This window comes from Lepidothrix coronata, unplaced genomic scaffold, assembly GCF_001604755.1.
Source record: "Lepidothrix coronata isolate B3197 unplaced genomic scaffold, Lepidothrix_coronata-1.0 Scaffold81, whole genome shotgun sequence".
Lineage (NCBI taxonomy): Eukaryota > Metazoa > Chordata > Aves > Passeriformes > Pipridae > Lepidothrix > Lepidothrix coronata.
The window spans coordinates 2,851,628-2,861,900 of record NW_016690261.1 but is presented as its reverse complement, the minus strand read 5'-3'; the positions used below and the strand labels follow the sequence as shown (position 1 = coordinate 2,861,900).

Sequence of the window (10,273 nt, the reverse complement as noted above, 5' to 3'; positions counted from 1 at the left end):
TATTGTATGAGCATGTTAGGAATAGATATAAGTTCAATAACAGAACATGCTGAATGATGGTTTAAGACTACAGTTTCAGGCAGACTGCTTGCTTGCCAAACAGTAAAAGTGTGGTTCATTTTACCTTAGTTTAGATGTCTAAAGCTCCTTTGAAATTCTGGTGAGCGAAGGAAATCATGCAGTAATCTTCTCATCTTTTCACTAGCGGTGTAATGTCAACATCTAAACATGGCAAAATGAATTCCACTGCAAAATCTATGAGATTTCAGTAAATTTACAAAAATCTTATTTAATTATATTTAATATTATTTATACTGATGACTGGAATTACACTTTGTAATAGAACTCAACAAGTTAACTTTCTAGAAGTAAACATTCATCTTTCAAGGAAAAGAAATACTTTTATATGTTACATATTATAAAAGCTGCATAAAGAAAAATTATAAAAGTAATTTTTAAATAAGATACTGAGAAACAAACAATTTTCTTCAATCTACAATGCAAGCTACCGGTGGTGAGCTACTGGTGGCACTAGGGTACTGTTTTGGTGTTGAATTATGATAAAATCATCCTGGTTCACCAAACTTCAAACATATATCCTGCTTTTTGAAGTAGGATTTGACAGATAAGATTCTAGCTGGCCTGGAAATGTTTGACTAATAGTCAATCATTTTATACTATAAAAGGCCAGTCCACTCTCATACAGTAAGGTTCTTCTAACACAACCCTTCTTGGGGAGAGTGTGTGGAGATTCCTCCCTTGGTCTAGGGATGCTCCCCAAGGACACTCCTTTGGGTGTCAAGAAAAGAGATCTCCCCATGAGCATTGGTATGGGTGAGTTACATTCATCGCTAATTAATAATTATTTGTTTTTGCTAGCTTTAATATAACTGCTTCAATAATTGCTTTAAGGTAGTGCACTATCCTATATTATACTATACTACTAGAAATTTTAGTGTTTATATTGTGTAGTAAATAATTTGGATTAAGTTGTTTTGTCTGATCATTTGTAATAATAAATAATTCATTTTGTATACATTATATGTGATTTGTCATCATTAAAACCTGCAGGACAAAAGTGGTTCAATCACAACTCTATAATTCCTTAAATTTAAACCGTTGACAAAATCTTAGGCTAAAACTGGATCCAGACACACCTTTAGGAGTTTAGAAAGCAAGGAGATCCCTTCTGCACCTCATGACTCAACAGCAGGGCTTTTTTAATAACTTTGTCTAAGCCATCCACTCCCACTTGTGACACACATCACTGTCTGTCTGTCTGTCTGTCTGTCTGTGTGCCTCACTGTCCCTTTTATGACCTCCCCAGAGGCACTGTGGGCTGTTGTTACACCCTCCTGCAGCTCTCTCTTGGGCTAAACAAGCCCAATCCCTCCACTGTTTCACAAGTCACAACATCTAAGGCTTCCACTGATTATTACATCACAAATCAGTTTTGACTTGTAAGTGAAGAGGAGGTTCAGCTGTATGTCACTCTTGCTGTCCCATCCAGTGTCTGAATGAAAAAGTTATGTCACAAACTGTCCAAAGATCTTGGAAGTCTGTATTTCACCACATTTTCCTTTCCAGTATCTGGCAGGTGGTTAAAATCTCCCATACAAATGAGGAACTGTGATCCAGAGGCTCCCTCAGGTTTTAGAGAGATTTCATCCACTTTCTTGCTGTGCTGGTTTGACCCCAGCTGAAGGCCAGGTGTCCACCAAAGCCACTCTATTACTCCCTCCTCGACTGGACAGGTGAGAGAAAATATAAGGAAAGGCTAGTGATTGAAATAAGGACCACCTCCTCCTCACCCCTCCCTCCCTTCCAGTCTTAACTTGATTCTAGATTCTCTACCTCCTTCCCCCTGCAATGGTGCAGGAAGACAGGGAATAGGGGTTATGGGCAGTCCACTCATGTTGTTTCCAACACTGCTTCCTTCTCAGGGAGAGGAGTGCTTCAGTGTCTCCCACAGGAGATAGTCCTCCATGAACTTCTCCAGTATGAACTGTTCCCATGGGCTGTAGTTCTTGATGAACTGCTCCAACGTGGGTCCATTTCCATAGGGTGCAGTCCTTCAGGGTCCCTCATGGGTCACAAGTCCTGCCAGCAAAGCTGTCCAGTGTGGGCACCTCTCTCCATGGGTCTGCAGGTCCTGCCAGGAGCCTGTTCCAGCATGGGCTTCCCACAGGTTCACAGACATCTTCCAGTCATCCACCTTTTTCAGCGTGGGGTCCTCCACAGGCTGCAGGTGGATCTCTGCTCCACTGTGGACCTTCATGGGCTGCAGAGGGGAAGCCTGCTTCACCATGGTCTTCACCATGGGCTGCGGGGGAATTTCAGCTTTGGTGTCTGGAGCATGTCCTTCCCCTCCTTCACTGATCTTGGGGTCTGCAGGGCTATTTCTCTCACATACTCTCACTTCTCTCTTTTCTGGCCACAATTAATTTTATGTCATAACACTTTTTTCCCCTCCTTCTTAAATGTGTTATCACAAAGATGTTACCACGGTCACTGACTGGCTTGGCCCTTGCATGTGGTGGATCCGTCCTGCAGCCATCTGGCATTGGCTCTGTTGGACATGGGGGAAGCTTCTAGCAGCTTCTTATGACAGCCACTGCTATAGCCCCCAACACTATCAAAACCTTGCCACACAAACCCAATACAAATCCTCAGGTTCAAATCTCTACATTCTGGGGAGTAATAAAAAAAAGTAGAAGAAAAATTTAAAAAGAAGAAAGAGGGGGAGTGAATTAAGTAGAAAGGTTTCCTGAGAATAGAATTGATATTTGGCTTTCATGTGAAACGTAGAAGGCACAATCCAGCTAGCTCCAGTATGAGTACAATGTCATACAGTATGATTACAAGAGTGCAGCATAGTGACAAGTTCTGTATTATATACTGGTGGATTTCTCTGGATTTGATTAACTTTTCTACAGCATGAGCTTTTGGCACAGGCTAAAGATTTGCAGATTATTAGGTCTTCATAGCAGTGATAGCTGCCTTTGCTTTCTGGAGTTTTTCCCTGACTGTGGGCAAGACCTCTTGCATCACAGAAAATAGATCTACATCAAAAATCTCATTGGGAGAGATTTCAGCTGAACTAGTGTGAATGGCAAACAGGTAGAGATATTCTGAAGAGTCTGACATATTTTAGAAACGTCATTAAACATGAGTGTCACAGTAGTATGTTGTCACTGCAAGATCTGTGTAAACAAAAGACAGACTGCAATACACCACTTTTTCTTAATGCATGAAATTATCTTAATACAGAAAGAGCACACATAGTAAAAATGTTTTAAGATGACATTTTAGACAATAGATTAAAAAAGTTTACTGTACATTAACAAGTAATGAAAATAAAAAATATTTCAAATCAATATAAACATAATCATACTTTGATTACTCATGATATCATACATATTAAGACTAGACAGGTAACATTTTAGGCAATTAAAAACTTCCTGAGAGCTAACCTTTTCTGCATTTCAAGTTCTTTTTATGCTATTCTTTTAAGTCTTGCAATTAAGTGGCTATTCCCAGAAGTTGTACCTTTTTAAGGCAGCACTTCTGAGAATGATTTTAATAGAAGCTAGAAGATCAGCATTTTCAGCTAAAAAACGTCATTGCCAGAATTACTGTATACTGAAAACATCACTTACAGGAATTGTTAAAGAAAGGTACAGCTGTTCTCCCTCAAGTAGACAAACTCCCAACTAATGAAATTACCAATACACCTGTTGGCCAATATATGTCTGGATAGCCTAAGGTTAATTAATGCCTTCAGATGAATCAGAATTTTGTATGTAACTCTAGCACTTGAATCCCCTTAGCTTCTGGGAAAAAAACAGTAGTTGACTTAAAAACAACATACAAAACCATATGGATTAAAATCTGTTGTTGTCAAATTAACTATCCAAATTACTGTTAGGGAAGAGTTCATGCATCCTTTCTAGTCAGATATTTCTTGGATTTCTATCTTGGGTTTATTTGTCTGCAGGATGATGATGATGACTGTAAAGGTAAGCTTTTCTTCTCTGAAAGTATTTTCAGAGTTGCAATTCTTCATATATTTATATGCTTTTGTGCATGTGTCTGTGGACTTTCAGATAGGTATACAACTCATATTAATTAGAGAGCTGAGAGAAAGTCTGTAAATGAATGACCAATCACATGTCCATATAAAGTATCTGGAGTATGTCCTGACTGCAGATTACACAAAAGCACAGTTCTGCTATGTACAAAATAGAGCCAGAAGGGGATGGGGAATCATCTTATAGGTTTGGAAGACCTATACCACATAGATTCTGGTGCTTCTTGGCTACCAGAAATAAAAGTTGCCAGCTGTTACTGCAGGGAAACAAACATGCAGTAGAGCAGGAAGCAAAAACTAATGAATGAGAGATGTTAAATGTGGACAGAGACATTAAGAGCAGGGAACCACATTTGTTTGAGAAAGTTGGCCACGAAATAGTTCCTTGCATAATGTGATTGTTCATTTCAAGCCTTTCCCACGGTTCATGCTCAGGAATACTAGATGACAGAAGAGAAAAAGAACATGGACAGAGACTAGGGAAACTGAGGGGAAAAAGGCTTTAAATGCAACCTGTCTTTGATGCACTTAACTTTGAACTGATCTCTCTGGACCTATGTTTCTCATTAGGCAGGAGTAAGATGGCTAAGCAGCAGCACTCATTAAAGAAGCATGAGATTCCCCAGGGCTATTGAATCAAGCTTGAAATAAAAAATGTCTTAATCATCTCTTTTAATCTCTGTATTTCACTCTATCTTCTTTGCTTGCTCTCCTTTCACCCATCACAGCTACATAATTGCCAGGTGAAAAGTTTCTAAATCCTGAATTCAAAAACTTAATATTATATATTTTTTAAACAGTAGAAGCCCCATAGTTTTACAATCTTTTTTGTTAAATTAGGTAGAAGGATGGGAAAACCACCAAAAATGTAAGCATTATCTATTTAAATGCCAAATCTGCTTCATGCTGGTTATGTCTATACTGCAAGGTAAAGGATGTGACCTCCTCTTCCTTGGGTGCTCATCTGTGTCCTGACTTCACCTTGGGCAAAGGTCTGGTTTCTTATTCATGCTCCTCTGAAAAAAATAAACCTGATGACTGGTTAGGAAGAGCTCACAATAGCCACTATAGCTGTCCTTTTTTGGATACTTCAGGTAGGGGGACATCAGTGTTGGATTCACAGAGTATAACCAACCCACAATCAAGACCTAGTAAAGTTTCACACATTCTTAAGAGAAGCTGGCAGCCCATTGTTCGGACAGGTGCCCTCCTCACTGGGTTAATAACTGGATCAGAGAGTGCTGTTGAATGATGCTACACCCAGTTGACAGCCGATCACTAGTGGGATTCCCTAGGGCTCAGTAATGGGGCCAGTTCTGTTTAATATCTTTTTTGATGATCTGGATGAGGGGATCGATTACATCCTCAGTAAGTTCAGAGATGACACCAAGCTGGGTGGGAGTGTTGATGTGCTGAAGGGTAGGAAAGCTATGCAGATGGATCTGGACTGGCTGCATCAGTGGGACAAGGCCAGCAGTATGAGGTTCAATTAGGTAAAGTGCTGAGTCCTGCACTTTGGTCACAACCACCCCAGGCAAAGTTACAGGCTCAGGGAAAAGTGTCTGAAAAGCTGCCCAGCGGAAAAGGACCTGGGGGTCCTGGTTTACACCTGGCTGAGCATCAACCAGCAGTGTGACCAGGTGGCCCAGAAGGCCGGTGGCATCCTGGCTTGTATCAGAAATACTGTCACCAGCAGGACAGTGATTGTCCCCCTGTACTCAGCACTGGTGAGGTCGCACTTCAGATCCTGCGTTCTGTTCTGGGCTACTCACTGCAGGAAAAGCATTGAGGTGCAGGAATATTTCCAGAGAAGGGCAACAATGCTAGGGAAGGGTCTCGAGCACAAGACTTATGAGCAGCTGCTGAGGGAACCTGGTTTGGTTAACCTGCAAAAGAGGAGGCTCACGGGAGACCTTATTGCTCTCTACAATTCCCTGAAAGGAGGTTGTAGCAAGGTGGGGGTGGGCCCTCTCTCCCAGGAAGCTAGCAACGGGACAACAGCTGCATCAGGGGAGGTTCTGGTTGGACATCAAGAAGAACTTTCTCACTGAAAGGGTGGTTAAGCATTGGAATGAGCTGCCCAGGTCAATGCTGGAGTCACCATCCCAGGAAGTGTTCAAGAAACTACTGAACATGGCACCTAGTGCTACTGTTTAGTTGGTATGGTGGTGTTCCATCAAAGGTTGGACTCGATCATATTCGAAGTTTTTTCCAACTTAATGATTCTGTGATTCTATCCCTGCTTAAGACATCTGGTGGACTGAAACAATCCCTTTGCAGTGTTTCACAGCTAGGAGACAAAAGCGGAGAAGCTTTAAATGGTTTATGTATCTTCTGCATATTTACAGAATCACAAAATATGCTGAGGTGGAAGGGGTCCACAAGGATCCTGCACAGGACCATCCCAAAGAGTCACATAATGTGCCTGAGAGTATCATCCAAATGCTTCTTGAATGCTGTATTTAGTAAAATACAGTTTTCTCTAATTCCTCCAGAGTGCTAGCTAGAGTGACTTTACAAGGATAAAACAAGCACTAAAGTCCTGAGTGACAATATCACAGCAGATATTGGTTACAGTTTCCCTAGAGATGAGACCAAGCTCCAAATTAATTTACCTAAATTTAGTTTCTTGCATGTGTGGTGGGTGTCTGAAATTCCACAACTGTCAATAGATATAATCACTGACTAAGTCTTCATCCACTTGCCCAAATGTAGGCATCTAGTGTCATTTTAGAGCCTGTGAGATATTCTTCTCGCCTCCAGATCCATGAATGACACAGATGTCCTGTAAGTTATATGCCATTTTCTCTCATCTTGGGCAGATATATTAAATGACTTAGGGCATTTTAGGATTGTTTGGTTTTGTGTAAGTAAATCCACCTCTGGATTTCTACTAAATTAGTGCACATTTTTGTGGAGGAATACATTTAGTGCAGGTAGTTCAGTGTGCAGGTGTCTTGCCAACTGCAGATTGAGCTCTGGGGGGCAGAAGCCCAAGGCAAGAGACCATGACCTGCCCACCCTTTGCACAGAAAATGGCACAGAGACCTGTGGAGCAGCCAGGTGACTGGACACCGAGGGACATGGCAGGAGCCTTTGAGCCCTGACTTTCATGTGCTGAGTCTGTGGGGGTATAAAAGCCCGGGGTTTCCTTTGCTTGTGGTCACTCCTCTGAGGAACCAGCTTGAGGCGTTATTTTTTTTATTTAGGTATTGCACCAAGATTAAATTATTTAAAGATCAAGATGTCTGAGACTCTGCCATGGGAAATTGGGAGTTGAGCCGGTGACGAAACCTGGTCTTACTATGTAAGCATAGGGGGTGTAGCTGCGAAGGGGCCTCAGTCCCACAGCAGGTGGTGCGAGTGTCTCCCAGAGCAGGTGACTCCTGGATGGTCAGAGAGGGAAATGTCTTTAACATTTGGATATCTTCTTCCTAACATTTAAATACGAAAGTTGAGATGTAAGATCTGAATCCTATCCCAGAGGGTAGTTCATGCAGGATTTAAATTTTTAAATATATTTGTTGTTTGTTGCTTGAGGCAACTCAGGCTGAGATAGACATGTTATCCAGCAGTTCCAACAGAGGGCTATTACAAATCCAGATTTTTTTTTTTTTTCATTAGTACCTAGTGGAGGCAAGACATACAGCACCTAAAATTATTCTAGATAGCTAAGTATGGACAGTCAGCTCTTGCTAATTATCACTTCCATGTCACCTCAAAGTCATTGCTCTATTTTACTTGTTGGCACAGTGAGGATCCAGCCTGTAAGGGAACATTCTTATTGTCTTTACTTTGTTCAAAAAGCGAAGACTGAAGCTCTACTTGGAGGGGTTGTGCCTTATTTCATTCACTTGTCAAATGATTGTTCTCAACTGAATTTCAAAAAGAAAAAAGTATGTTTTCCACTTAAAAAATAGCTTTTTTTACATATTATGTATATGTTTTTATGCTTATATATATATACACACATATATATATAAATATATATAAATTTCAAGTAGATAAATAAATAGAATACAAAAAATAAAGCTTCTAGGTGCATCCATGCTGACAAAGAGGGACAGTGGTCTTTTAAACTGGACACTCGCTCAGCTGTTAACTTGTTCCTTAGCTATTTGGGCAAATTCAGGTATTTTCTTCCAAGACAATGCAAGGCATACTTCCAAAGCAAGTTAATTCTAAGGAACACTACCAGAAAACAATGTGCCTGAGACTGTACAAGGCTTAGTTTCAAGAATCCTACAGTCTGTCAGCATTACTCACTTCTACTCGTACTTTTCACATCTTTAAACTGAATTACTTTATCATCAATAAAATGCAAAAGATAAATTCAAAATTTATTTTTACATACTAATTGAATATGCTCAATGTTGGTATATGTAAGGAAATAAGTTTTATAAGTTTTCAAATGTGTCTTTTTTTTAGATCATATATCTTCAGTATCACAAATTCCACATTTTGAATATAGCATAGTATTTTCAGTCTACCGGCAAGATGATCCAACTGTCTGTCTTTAGGATATTTTTTGGTTTTTGTTAGCCTCAGATCCCTACATGGATCATGAGTATAATAACAATATAAGGTAACAATATCAGATACATTTGTACATGGTTTTAAAATAGGTAGAAACAAATTATTTTTCCTGAATTAACATAGAGACCAGCAGCTGCCATTTGACTTATTCATGGGGGAACAGTCAGATGTAGGACATTATGTAAATAGAGCACCTACTAAAAATATTCTACAGTGCTTCTAGAAGTTTTGCAACTGGACATAAATGGGAATCAAAAAACTGAAAACCAATTCATAAGATGGCTGCATTAACAAAACTAAACTGTTGAAATAACTTTACGAGATTATTTGACTAACAGCAGAAGTGGTTTTATCTTCGTAGTTCATCTACTGTCTTTGTGCACACCTGTATAAGGTCTCCATGCCTTACCACAGAAATTATCTTCTTTACTTAGGAGAGCAATTAAACAGATAGGATTATTTTTATTTTTCTTAATGATTACTTACGTCTTAAATATAAAAATTTGTGTGTTAATTTACTACTACACAACTGAAAATAGTAATACTTTTTCAACCGATTACTGGGAAGAAACAGCTGAACTGTATTAGGAGTACTGAAAAGATGCAAAAAGTTTGTACAGTCAGACTGCCTATACTTCACCATTATATAACCACTTGTTCTGGTTTAGCCCCAGACAGCAACTAAGAACTATGCAGCCTCTTGCTTACTCTGCCCTCCCACGTGGGATGGGGAAGAGAACTGACATAGGTAGAACCTGTGGGTTGAGATTAGAACAGATTAATAATTGAAATAAAGTCAAATATATAATAATAACAACAATGACAATCATACTAATGAAAAGGAAAAAGAGAGAGAGAAACAAAACGCAAGAACAACAAGTGATGCACAATACAGTTGCTTACCACTCACTGACTGATGCCCATCCTTGAGCAGTGAACGGCCCCTCTCAGCCAACTCCCCCAGTTTTTATACTGAGCATAGTGTTTTATGGTATGGAATATCCCTTTGGCCAGTTCAGGTTGGCTCTCCTGACCATGCTGCCTCCCGACTCTTGTGTACCTGCTCACTGGCAGAGCATAAGACACTAAAAAGTCCTTGACTTAGAGTAAGCACTGCTTAGCAGCAACTCAAATGTCACTGTGTTACCAACATTATTCTCATCCTAAATGCAAAACACAGCACTGTACAAGCTTCTATAAAGAAAATTAATGCTATTCCCGGTCAAAACCAGGACACTTTAACAAACAATACTATCTGCAAATTTGGGACAAATCACTTTATGTAAGATGAAAGAAAAGTGAGAATTAAGACTTTATCCAGCTAATTACCCCAAAGGTCTACTGCATAAAACAGAATTAGAGAAGTTATACTTCCACTTCAGGGTTATAGCACTGTTTGGATCTTTCTATCTCATCTTCCAAAATTAGAGCTGACTTTTTTTCAAATTACAACAAAGAACGAGGACATTCAGTCACACAGTCATCACTCTGATCAAAAGAAACTCAGGATATTCGTTGGCTATCAACCATTGCCTTTGTACAATAAGTAATTACCTTATAAATTTAGGTAAGTAATTTTTAGTGATAATGACAATGATGCTTAAGTTATAATGAGATAGTTTCAATTTCTGAATATTTAATTCACAT

General features: G+C 39.6%; 1 long non-coding RNA gene across 2 annotated transcripts; it reads left to right on the top strand.

Annotated features, from left to right (window-relative positions):
• Positions 1-1,295: 1,295 nt before the first annotated feature.
• LOC108499941 lies at positions 1,296-4,785 on the top strand. Of its 2 annotated transcripts, none has more exons than XR_001875707.1 (3): positions 1,296-1,460; positions 1,588-1,754; positions 4,661-4,775. It is a non-coding gene; the product is annotated as an uncharacterized LOC108499941 (long non-coding RNA). The 2 variants fall into 2 exon arrangements; XR_001875708.1 differs by having other exon boundaries at positions 1,442-1,483; positions 4,661-4,785.
• Positions 4,786-10,273: the final 5,488 nt, after the last annotated feature.